Here is a 13,955-nt window from a genome sequence, read left to right as displayed (position 1 = left end):
GACTGGCCTGTCTAGAGTCCCCACCTGAAACTAACTGGACGCCTTTGGGATCAGTTAAAATGTGGACTTCGTTCCAGACCTCAGCATCCAACATCACTGCCTTCTCTGGTCTCAGCTCTTGAGGAAGAATGCGCTGCTGTTCCTCCATGGGCAATCAAACACCTCAATGACAGTGTCACCAGCAGAGTTAAAGCCATTATAAAAGCGAATGGTAGACACATCCCAGATTAATGTAGACTAAGGTGTTCACATACTTTCCATCAGATAGTGTATGTCACCTTCATATAAATGTATCCACTGGAGCTTGTCGTTACCAATTAGGTTTATAGTGCCACTAAATGTTTCTAGAGATGCTGTTGTTGATCGTGCTGTTTGAAGCCGTTGAGGAGAGTCCCTCATTGGTCAATAAGCAAATATAGCAAATTGTGGGGGTTGGTGGCTCTGTTGTTAAGAGCCACACTATAGTTCCAGAATACTCTGGTTTTATCTGCCACTTTTCACTTCTTTCTGTTGGGTACTACTTCATACACAACTGTAAGGAAAGGTTTGTTACATAATAGTGCAGCAGCTGGACAAGAGTAGAAATGATTAGCTAACACTTAAATACAATAAAAAGTTTCGCTTAAATTATAGATTTCTCCAATCATTGCAAAGAAACTTTACAACAGAACAAACAGCAGTAAAGTCCAGCTATTATAAGAAGCAAACTAAGGATCATTGTGCAGTTTGAGTCTCCTGCTACTAATGCACAAGCAAGCTGTCGAAAGCTGACGAAGACTGAAGGCTCTCGAAGACTGCAGCTGAGTCTGGGCTGTGTAGCTGCCGTTGGCCGTCCTATATTACAGTGACAGAGGATGTTCGTAGTCGGAGCCACTGAAGACGTGAATCAGCGGCGCGCATCATTGGATCCACTAGATCCCTGGGCTACTTCTATCGGTAACTGTCGGAAACGTGCGTTTCCATTGTTAACTAGTATCGATCTATGACACAACACTTTCGCCTCTAGCGACGTTTGTTAATGTGAAGAATGCTGAGTTGCGCCATGTGTTGGAACACACGTTTAACAGTCGGAGTAAGTCGGTTCAAAGGTCAGAGGAATGAAACGATATATAACCTCGAATGGGACTGTGCCTAGTAAAGCATTGTGGCCTAGAAACCTGACTTCGGGTTGACGTCAGCTGTGCGCTACCACACTTCAGTACGTGATTCACGAGCCACTTGAAGTCACCAACCACGAATTCTGTCAAAGTGTCTTGAGACAATGACGGTATGAAAGTAGTTTGTTACTTTAATGTTTTTTTTACCAGTACTTGAACGATGGACTAACTGTCCTGTTATAACTTCACTTCCATTGCAATATGATCGCGAGTGAGTGGTCGACATGCATCTTCAGGACAGATATCACAGACAGTGTTCCAAAGTTCGTCAGTATGTTTACATGTGAATCTTGCGTAAAGGGAACAAACGTAAGTTGTCCCGCAAGAATTTCTTGGTTGGTTGGTTGATTGGGGGGAGGGGACCAAACAGCGTGGTCATAAGTTCAATCGGATTAGGGAAGCACAGGAAGGAGGTCGGCCGTGTCCTTTCAAAGGAACCATCCCGGCATTTGCCTGAAGCGATTTAGGGAAATCACGGAAAACCTAAATTAGGATGGCCGGACGCGGATTGGAGCCGTCGTCCTCCCGAATGCGAGCCCACCTAACCACTTTACCACCTCGCTCGGTAAGAATTTCTTGTTACGAAGCGAGCGGAAACATGTCTCTACAGTCATGGAATAGGTGAAACTAAGAAAACATTAAATGTTGTCGAAATATCTTGTGAGGCCAAGCCATCCTGTTCCTCCCGATTAGCGGAAGTACCGTAAATGTCTTGTGAACTGAAGTCTCCTTGAGTTGAGTAAATAACGAAAATTACGTATCTAACGGCCATAACTTGTGCTGGGAGTTGTGAACCTGGAAAAGCAGGAAAGAAATGCGAGTTTACGATTGTTCTGCCGGAGTATCTCGCACACTAACGAGCTTCTGAGTGCCCTGTTGTGCGATATTGACGAACCCAGAAAATGACTGCTGCCTAGTCCACTGCGCTGAGTTTCCTTAAAACAAATGAAAGGTTAGAGTTTAACGTTTCGGCGACATCCATGTCAGAAGCGACTGAGTACAAACTCGGTAGTGCAATAGAATGGAATGGATTTGGTCGTGGTCAATACCACGGAATTTTTCAGGTAATTGTTGAAAATGACTTAGGAAAACAGCGAAAAATCAAACCTGGAGTCCCAAACTGGCTTTTTTAATTGCCGCTCCTCTCGAATGCGATTTCATTAACTTAACCATCACACCGCATTTACCGACATGTTAACATTAATACTGTAAAAAGGGACAAATTGTACACACATAAAATTAATCTCGAAAAACTAAGTGGAATTACAATGAGGCCTGTGTAAAGAAAGGGAATTTTGTGTTAAGAAGGGTCAAGGCAGTGTAGCAGGGTAATGCCGCCAGCCGGAGTGGCCGAGCGTGTGATTAATGCCACCATAAAATGTAAGGCGTGTTGTAGAAACAGTGAGGACATGAGAAAAACAATAAATGTGCAAGGTAAACAGATACGGACTTGCAGACGAGATATCCTTCTGATAGAGAGCACAGCATTGTATAGAAGTGAAATGTGGATCGTGAGCTAATGTTGGCAGGGGATAGTAACTGGGAGCATTTCAGATATGACCCTGAACAAAATGTAAAGTGGACTGATGAAGTAGGAAGTGAAGTAAAAATAGGAAGAAAGATCGAGGGGGAAAAAATTGCCAGAATTAGAAACAGATTAAGGACATAGGTAGTAGGGCCAAGTAGCCGAAAATAAAATATGCAAATAATCCAAATAAACACTGATACTGCTTATTACAACTGAGTACATGAACACCTTATTGCAGTACTCAGGATCCAAACTGCAGACATGCAGCTGAGGTCAAACACATTAAAAGTTGTCCACATGGCCACCGTTCATGTGAAAGCAAGTTCCAGCATGTCTCCTCATCGATGCCAGTACGCGTTTAAAAAAACCCAGTTGTGTTCGAATGCATTGATAACCATCCGCAATGCGTTCCTGGAATTCATTAGCGTTATCGACAGGACTGGACTGCAGCAGCTCCTCATACAAAAATTCAACGAGAGAGGTAGCGCAGCGGCTAGTACACTGGATTCACATTCGGGAGGATGGTTCAAACCCGCATCCGGCCTGGATGGTTCCTCTGAAAGGGCACGTCAGACTTCCTTCCCTAATCCGATAGTACTTATGACCTCGACGTTTGATCCCCTCGCCCGAATCAGCCAAACAACAAAAATTCAAAGGGGTCAATTCGGGAGACTTCGGAGGCCATGGTAGCGGCGAGCGAACCACCGATGATACACTTTTTGTCAATATGCCGTTTACCATCACTTAGGTATGCGGGATGATGATAAAATCATACAAGGGCAGTTTATCACTATGCAATTTACGCCTCTGTTACAATGTTTCGAAATACTCGTAGCCTTAAACATCAACAGTGTCGAAACATTGGCATGACTGCTCTTGTACATACGTCGTTTTGAGGAAACGCTTCGGTTCTGGACCTTTGAATACGTTTGTTGGGATTATTTGTTCGTTGCGTTGTCTCCTATTCGCCCCTTCCATTTGTACATATGAGGGCAACGAATCATTCGAAATACTGGTGACCAGAAAAAGGGAAATAGTGGTAATCTTATCCATTATCATAATGAGAGATAACAGTATAAAATCTGTTTATTTGACATTGTCTAGATTATAGTCATTTCCATTATCAGTACAGATGATTGTCATCTGCACCAGTAATTGAACTGTAGTAGAATGAAAAAAATGGTGCTGAAGACGGCAGGTTAATTACGTACTTCAGGTTGCAAAGAACGCACTGTTAGACAAATTATAATATAAAAACGTCTACCCATTGACAGTGCGTCCCACAGTGTCATTTATAACTGGAAAAATAACGCAATAACATTTCTGTATCTGATATTGCATTATAAATGATGGGTCGAGAACTATTAAATTCTGGAACCCGATTTTAATAGATATCACTATATTTTGGCTAGCTGTTAAGTACTAAAAGTTCATTCCTTATTTATGTAAAACTACTGAAAAGCGATGCTCTTGAGTTTAGCAAAAAATATGCAATATGCCTGGTAACCATGAGGTTTTTTTTACGTAGTGTATTTACAGCATATTCGCATTACATACAGACCAAACTGTTTCCATAGAGAGTGTGAAACCTATGATAGGCCATATTCTATTTCAGAAGTAAGTCACACATGTCGTCCCACGCTAAGACCATTACACAACAAGGGGGACTCATTTTCAGAAGAGAGTGCATGTTCTGGCTGTCCTGCACACGCAGTTCTGCTGTGTCTTAGGTGCATAGCGGTGTCTCAGTAAAGTGGCCTGGTGACTTAACTGAAAATGAACTTCTAAGGTGGGATACGCGGGACATATAAGTTTCCGTCAGGCAGAAGGTACAAAGTGCACACGTATTTACCGTGAATTCTGGCGGTATATGGAACATGTGCGACGTCGCATCCAGCCGTAGTGAAACGGTGCCACAGATGTGGACGACGTTGATCTTGCACCATGCGTTTTCCATATTTTCGGCAAGCTGAAAGAGAGCTTGATGGGGAAGGGATTTTCAGCGATAACGATATTCACACAGGTGTTCTCGAATAGCTCCGTGACCAAGGAGCGCATTTCTGTCGCTGAGGAATTGAACGATTGGGGGAACGTTTCGACCGTTGTTTCCAGATAACTGGTGTATACGGGGTCTCATCAAAAAATTCCGGAACATTCGGAAATTCGCGCCAATGGTGTGTTGGAGCGAAATGCGGTTGGCATCACTGCACACGCCTGTGTTTAATGTGTAACTGCAGGAAGTTTCATTGTTGTACGTCTGTTAGTTATTGTACAGTGCTGTATTGAGAAGGAAGTTGTCACACAGTCGGCGAATTTCCAGATGGCAGAGTTAGAGGAGCAACGTGGCTGCATGAAATTGTGCGTGGAACTCGAGAAAACCTTGTCAGAGACACATCAAATGGCGCAGGAAACCTGCCGGTGATTAGAGCCCATACTCGGTGTTACGAATGGTTCGCACGGTTTGAAAGTGACCGGACAGAAGTTATAGATGACCGCCGTTCAGGATGCCCTTCGGCGTCTACCGACGATGCTCATGTCAGGACCGACGACAGAATTATGCGTGCCAGTGAAATACTCACTGTCCGAGAGACTGCAGCCGGCCGGGGTGGCCGAGCGGTTCTTGGGGCTACAGTCTGGAACCGCGCGACTGCTACGACCGCAGGTTCTTATCCTGCCTCGGGCATGGATGTGTGTGATGTCCTTAGGTTAGTTAGGTTTAAGTAGTTCTAAGTTCTAGGGGACTGATGACATTATAAGTTAAGTCCCATAGTGCTCAGAGCCATTTGAGAGACTGCAGAAGACTAAAATTCCAGTTGGATTGTGTCGTGAAATCCTGACACAGCATCTTCAAATACATAACTACATTGTGTTGCCGCCAAGTTCGTCCTACGGCTCACGAGTCAAGACCAGAAAAATCGTTGCCTCGCAACCTTTGATGAGCTGTTGGGTCGCTCAGATGAGAACGTGATGTTCTTTAAGGGAATCATAATAGCTGATGAGCGATGGTCTATGGTTTTGATGTTGAGACTAAGGTTCGATATTCACCATGGGCCGGGAAAGGTTGTGCAAGACCAAAAAAAGCTCGTAAAGTCACGTCAAATGTCAGTCATGCTGGTAGTTTTCTTTGACTTTGAAGGATTGGTCCAACATGAGTTCATGCCACAGGGACGAACTGTTAATCGATGGTACTATGGGACGTGTTGTGACGCCTGCGAGAAAATGTGAGAAAGAAACGACCTGAAATGTGGGGAAACAATTCATGGTTCTTGCATCAGGTAACGCACCCGCGCATTCGTCCTTGTTGGTGCGTGACTGTTGCACAAAAAACGAAATCACTGTGTTGCCTCATCCTCCGTATTCTACAGACCTGGCCCCTTGCGGACTTTCTTTTACTTCCAATGTTGAAAATCCCGTTGAAAGAACGAAGATTTGCAGCGATAGTCGAGACAAAAGAAAATTCGCGGACGGCGCTTCGCGCGATCCAGGCACAGGCGTACCAACACTGATTCCGGAAGTGGAAACGGCGTTGTGAGCGGTGGATCAATTGTGGAGGAGAATATTTCGAAGAAGACCATACACAGTAAGTAAAAGGTAAGCCTAGAAAAATTTTGTGGACAAAGTTACGGAATTTTATGAACGGACCTCGTACGTTGAAAAATTTTCTCGCATAGCTGTGTCACTTCGGTGTAGTGCAACGTTCAATAAAAGCTGAAAGGTCTTTCGTAATTACGTGTAACTTCTTTCTTAAAACCTCGTACATCCATAATTATATAAGATATCAAGGTGCGGTTTTCGGTAAACTTTCGCGGTCGATATGGCGAATTTTCTGGCGTACACAAGTAATTTTTAACTTCTACAGCTGTCAAATAACGGCACGGACTTTAATTCCTGTGGCACTGGAGAGAGATTTCGATGAGGATTTCAACGCCAAAACAAGTGTGGAACTTGATAAAACGATAATGAGAACAGTGACGCAAACCAGTTCTGCCTGCCGTACCAGAGGGTAGTTCAAATGAAACTAACTGGCAATTTGGGGATTGCCACTGGGGGAAGCCGACGGCCACACAAATTGTTGAAGTAGCTGTTCCCGTGGCTAAGAATGTTGGACACATTGTGCTATCTTCAAGCGATTGCACGAGCTGTGTCATGGCAGCTGAACAGTCCCTGGTCCACCGTTCGAAGAGTGATGGGAACAGTTATTGTGAAATTGTATCCGTGCTGTCGTGGATGCAGATGATCGTCTTACTGAAAAACATTTGTAACGTGGACTCATGTGGAAATTAAAATGTTTCTCTCAATGGTTTATTCGTTATTTCTCTTTGCCTTGCAAATGTTTCCACAAAGTTTCATGTTCCTACGATCACTCGTTCTTATGGGAGGGGGGGCTCTCAAGTAACGAATGTCCAACTATAACTACCCTGTATAAACGAACTCAAAATTCTGGTACGATTCATGTATTTACCTCGGTGTTCGAAACCTTTGAGCCCGTGCCCTGCTATCATAACCATTACAGAGCTCATTCGTGAAGCTGTTTCACAAGGCATACGACTCTTGGAAAAAGTTGGTATGGTTTTCGCTTACGACTGATGTCGCCAATCTGTTAGCGTCGGTGCGATTGTTGCTGAAAGGTATTCTGACGATGCCAAGTTCTCCTGATCTGTTTCAACAACATTATAAATAACATCAATAAACAGGAAATGTGAAGAATAAAATAGGTTGGGGCCTCCCAAACTTTTTCTCTGACGGAATTCTTTGAGAATCTGATGGAACACCTTGTTTATTTTGAAGGTTATTGAAACTTTACAAAACAAGAAGCTTGATTTATTCAGTGATTACTTCAATTTCAAATTATAACTAACAGTACATACATCATAATAAAAGTAAAAAAAAAATATTATCGTAAAAACATTGCAAAAACTCCATGTTATTAATATGTAACTGCAGGAAGTTTCATTGTTGTACGTCTGTTAGTTATTGTACAGTGCTGTATTGAGAAGAAAGTTGTCACACAGTCGGCGAATTTCCAGATGGGAGAGTTAGAGGAGCAACGTGGCTGCATGAAATTGTGCGTGGAACTCGAGAAAACCTTGTCAGACACATCAAATGGCGCAGGAAGCCTGCCGGTGATTAGAGCCCATACTCGGTGTTACGAATGGTTCACACGGTTTGAAAGTGTGTTGCACGGCACTATCTTGTAGCAGCAAGCGTGCTGTTCTGATCAAAGTGAAGCAGCTGTCCTTTCTCGCAGCTCAACATGGACGGAGCCACGGGCCAAGCGTAACTGTGTTGTTGCTATAACAGCGGTGACGTTCTAGACAACAGAGTCCCACAGTCTAATTAAAGATACAGATGATTAATTGTGACAATCTGAATTTAACTCTATTTCTTTCTAAAGGAATAGAAACGACTTGTTCACTTTGCGGTACGTAGGTAGCAGATAAACTACGCCTAAAGTCATTTGTTGATGAAGTAAACAAATTAAAAGTTATACATATCTTAATTCTATTGCTCATTATCCCGTGACAAAACGGGGTACGATCTCCCTGAGAAAGATCAGAATTTGTTGCATTCAAGAACAAAATTCATCTTTTATCATGGAATGGATGCTTTGGCTTAATCCATTCATCAAATAATTAGGTCTATAATGAAGTACTGTTAAGTTTCGACATAATGTGAACAGGTAAACTAGAGATATTCTTGAATGAAACGCTTCTTAAAGTACCACTTTTACGTGTTTCACACATCTGACACAATACATCTTGAGTGCAATTACTACTTGTACAATACCACAACTCAAAGAATGCATTTTAGATGGGTGCAATGGATACAAGTTACAATATTGCCTCCTCTCGTCTGTCCACCATTAGGACTCTAAACAGTCTTCCTCATGACTCAGCTACCACATTCGACTCCTTCTCTGTATGTAAACTTCACAAAGTCAAATAAAGAAAAAGCAAACACTAAGATGTTACATTTCAACAGATCAGACTTTCATTAATATCAATGTAGTTCAAATAGAATGACATTTACAGTAATATTTATCTCATCTGCATATTTTGTAAAATATAATTTATTCGGAAATTTTTAATTATAGTTTTTTATTAGGGATTTTTAATAACTTGTGTTTGCTGAGAATAAGTGCAGTTGCTGATGCGATGCAAGTTAGTCTAAATGAGATAATCAAAGTTGTCAGAGAAAAGACGAAAATACGAAGGTATAGATAATCAAAAAAATGTAAAGACATTTCAAATCAAAATGGAGCCGCAAACACTTTGAGCTTTTGCTTGTGGGAAAAATTAAGAGATCTACATTGGAACGCCAACGGCTCCCGATGGCATGAAATGCCGCATAAGTAATTCCTTAAGTCCAGATGAAATTAAACGTACAGCGTTGTCTGACCGGAGTCGCGTTATAGTGTGTCTCAATGTTCAAGGACAGCATTATGAGAGTCACGAAACACACGAAGCCTACCGACATAAGCGATTTCCTTCATTCGGTATGGTGAGACAGCGGTTTGTTCCGGTGTTATCTTCTTGCTGTTTGATACAGTTTCATATGTTACGTCGTGGAAGTCCTCTTCGACGCCCCTTTCCAGGGCCACAGAAACCCTATACGGTTCCATTAAAAAAAAAAAAAATCGATTCGCAGTTTGGTTGCTATAAATGATCAAAATTTGGTGTGGTCTGTCTTAAAAACCCGACCGTGGATATAACGCAAGTGATTCAAAAAGAAAATAGATTTCAAACTATTGACGATGGAAACACATTGCGCGTGTTAGTGGACAGAGGAAGGTTCGAAGTTTAATGTTCATGCTGACACTATACCATACACTCAACGTGAGCACCGTGCGTTCATCGAGAAACTTAGATTGGATTACATTAGTACTTGTTCCATAGATCATGAATACGACACTTCGTAATGATGTGGAACGTGTCAGGTTAATAAAAGGCGTCTATACAAGATATTACATTACACATAATATTACGTGACACTTAATATTTTTAATTTTTTTTTTTTGGGTGGAGGGTGGGAAAATTACCCACTTACTTTATCCAAAAATTCATCTAATGAGTAGAAGAAGTTGCCATTTAGAAATTCTTTTAATTTCCTTTTAAATGCTATGTGGCTATCTGTCAGACTTTTGATGCTATTAGGTAAATGACTAAGGACTTTTGTGGCAGCATAATTTACCCCTTTCTGAGCCAAAGTTAGATTTAACCTTGAGTACGGAAGATCATCCTTTCTCCTAGTGTTGTAGCCATGTACACTGCTATTACTTTTGAATTCTTTCGGATTGTTAATAACAAATTTCATAAATGAAAATATATATATATATATATATATATATATATATATATATATATATATAGTGAGGCTACAGTGAAGATCCCTAGCTCTTTAAATAAGTGTCTGCAGGATGATCTTGGATGAGCAATTATTCTGATTACACACTTTTGTGCAATGAACAGTCTTTTACTCAATGATGAGTTACCCCAGAATATGATGCCATACGAAAGCACAGAATGAAAATAGGTGTGTAAGCTAATTTACTGAGATATGTATCGCCAAAATTTGCAATGACCCTAATAGCGTATGTAGCTGAACTCAAACGTTTCAGCAGATCTTCAGTGTGTTTTTTTCCAGTTCAACCCCTAATCAATGCATACACCTAGAAATTTTGAATATTCTACCTTAGCTACCGATTTCTGATCGAAGTCTATACTTATCAATGGTGTCCTTCCATTTACTTCAAATGGCTCTGAGCACTATGGGACTTAACATCTGAGGTCATCAGTCCCCTAGGACTTAGAACTACTTAAACCAAACTAACTTAAGGACATCACACACCCATGCCCGAGGCAGGATTCGAACCTGCGACCGTAGCGGTCGCTCGTTTCCAGACTGAAGCGCCTAGAACCGCACGGCCACACCGGCCGGTTTCCATTTACTGTGTGGAACTATTTATACTGTGTTTTGTCAAAGTTTAATGAGAGCCCATTTGCAGAGAACCACTTAATGATTTTCTGAAAAACATCGTTTACAATTTCATCAGTTAATTCTTGTCTGTTGGATGTGATAGCTGTACTTGTATCATCGGCAAAAAGTATCAGCTTTGCATCATCGCAAATATAGAATGGCAAGTCATTAATATGTATTAAGAACAGCAGAGGACCCAAGACCGAACCTTGCGGCACCTCATTCTTGATTGTTCCCCAGATTGAGAAATCACCAGTTTTTTGCATATTATGTGAACTGCTTATTTCAGCTTTCTGCACTCTTCCAGTTAGGTATGATTTAAACCATTTGAGCCCTGTCCCATTCACACCACAGTACTTGAGCCTATCTAGAAGTATTCCATGGTTTACACAATCAAAAGCCTTTGAGAGATCACAAAAAATCCCAACAGTCGACTTCCAGTTACTCAGAGCATTTAATATTTCATTAGTGAAAGTATATTTTCCGTTCAAAAACTTTTCTGGAAACCAAATTGACATTTTGTTAAAACTTTATTTTTACAAAGGTGTGAAGCTACTGTACAATACATTACTTTTTCAAGAATTTTGGATAAGGCAGTCAGAAGAGAGATTGGGTGCTAGTTGTTAACATCAGACGTATCCCTTTTTTTATGCAGTGTCTAACAATGGCATACTTCAGTCTATCTGGGAAAATACCCTGCTTCAGAGAGCTATTACATATGTGGCTAATAATCCCACTTATCTCTTGGGGACAAGATTTTATTATCCTGCTGGAAATGCCATCAGTTCCATTTGAGATTTTATTCTTGAGAGAATTTATTATCTTCCTGATTTCAGAAGGAGAGGTGGGTAGAATTTCAATTGTATCAAACTGTGTGGGTAAGGCCTCTTCCATTAACTGCCATGCTTCTTCTAATGAACATTTAGATCCTATTTTCTCTACAACATTTAAAAAATTATTATTCAAAATGTTTTCGACTTCCGGCTTGTTGTTTGTCAAGTTTCCATTCGCTTTGATGGTAATGCCGTCATCCTGTACTCTTGGTTGCCCTGTCCCCCTTGTAATAATATTCCAAATTGTTTTGATTTTGTTATCAGAGGTATTAATCTCAGACATGATGCACATGCTTCTGGACTTTTTAATATCCTTTCTTAATGTAGCACAGTAGTTTTTATAATATTTGGCTGTTTCTGGGTCATTACTCTTTCGTGTTGTTAGATACATAGTCCATTTCATTTCACACACGAACCAGTAGGTCCGTGTTTGTTGAATCGACAGCTTCAACAATTCTATTTCTCAGCTCTCGAAAAGTAGTTGCCATACAATGGATAAAGACTCTGTCTTTTATGTACTACCACAGGAAAAAATCGCAAAATGTGAGGTCTGGTGACCTGGGAGGCCAAAAGCAATGAACTAGATCTTGTTATCCACCTCTTTCATCTTACGTTGTGGGGTGCTGTTAAGATAACGCCGCACCTCAAGGTGAAAGTTAGGTGGGGCGTCGTTATGCATAAAAATGAAACCATTGGACTCTTCGTGAAGTTGATGAAACGACCAGTTCTTCAGCATGTCAAGCAATGCAGGTTTCTTCTGCAAAAAATAAAGGCTCATAAACTTTGTGAACAGAAACTGGAGAAATACATTCAGTTTCGGTGAGTCTCTTTCATGTTCCACGACGACCATAGGATTTTGTAACCCCCAAATTGTTACAGTACGGCGCTTTACGTTATCCGACAGATGAATCGTCGATTCGTCCGAAAAGATGACTCGTTCGGAAAATGAGTCCGCTGTTACATCGTAGTGAAATGAAATGCAAAATTTGTACCTTCTGTTATGGTCGCAGGGGTGCAATTGCTACAGTATCTACAACTTCTAAGGGTTCAAATGCCGGCACCGTTTCAGAACACGACAGACCGTTGTTTGCCTGTCCGTCTTGTGGGCTTAGAGGGCTCCGTGTTAACGCATCTCGGATACGTTCGGCATTTTCATCAGACCTTCGTAACCGACCAGTGCTCTTCCCTTTGCATATACACTACGTGATCAAAAGTATCCGGACACCCCCAAAAACATACTTTTTTCATATTCGGTGCATTGTACTGCCATCTACTGCAAGGTACTCCATATCAGCGCCTCAGTAATCATTAGACATCATGAGGGTGCAGTATGGGGGCGCTCCGCGGAACCTACGGACTTCGAACGTGGTCAGGTGATAAGGTGTCACTTGTGTCATACGTCTGTACACGAGATTTCCACACTGCTAAACATCCCTAGATCCACTGTTTCCGATGTGATGGTGAAGATGTTGACTGACAGAGACCGCCTTCAGCTGAAGAGAATCGTAATGTGTAATAGGCAGACATCTATCCAGATCATCACACAGGAATTTCAAACTGCATCAGGATCCACTGCAAGTACCAAGACAGTTAGGTGAAGTGTGAGGAAACTTCGACTTCATGGTCCATCGGCTGCTCATAAGCCACACTTCAAGCCAGTAACTGCCAAATGAAAGGTGTAAGGAGCGTAAACACTGGACGATTGTACCAATGAAAGTTTTGTGTGGAGTGACGAATCACAGTACAGAATGTGGCGATCCGATGGCAGGGTATGGGTATGACGAATGCCCAGTGAACGTCATCTGGCGGCTTGTGTAGTGAATTCGGAGGCGGTGGTGTTAGGGTGTGGTCACGTTTTTCATCAAGGGGGCTTGCACTTCTTGTTGTTTTGCGTGGCACTATCACAGAACACGCCTACAGTAGTGATGTTTTAAGCATCTTCTTGCTTCCCACTGTTGAAGAGCAATTCAGGGATGGCGATTGTATCTTTCAACACGATCGAGCACCTGTTCATAAAGCACGACCTGTGGCGGAGTGGTTACACGACAATAACATCTTTGTAATGGACTGGCCTGCACAGAGTCCTGACCTGAATCGTATAGAACAGCTTTGGGATGTTTTGGAACGCCGGCTTCTTGCCAGGCCTCACCAACCGACATCGATACCTCCCCTCAGTGCAGCACTCCGTGAAGAGTGGGCTACCATTCCCCAAGAAACCTTCCAGCACCTGGTTGAACCTTTACCTGCGAGAGTGGAAGCTGTCATCAAAGCTAAGTGTGGACCAATATTGAATTCCAGAATTCACGATGGAGGGCTCCACGAACTTCTAAGTCAATTTCAGCCAGGTGCCCGGATACTTCTGATCACATAGTGTACAACTAACTTCCAATATTTTTGTATGCCAATCATAGATCTGCTTGTGCAGAGGCCGCTTCTTGCTGAATAGACGGTGCAATGCAC

Source organism: Schistocerca piceifrons, chromosome 8, assembly GCF_021461385.2.
Source record: "Schistocerca piceifrons isolate TAMUIC-IGC-003096 chromosome 8, iqSchPice1.1, whole genome shotgun sequence".
In the NCBI taxonomy this organism is placed as follows: domain Eukaryota; kingdom Metazoa; phylum Arthropoda; class Insecta; order Orthoptera; family Acrididae; genus Schistocerca; species Schistocerca piceifrons.
Note: the sequence above shows the minus strand (reverse complement) of the source record.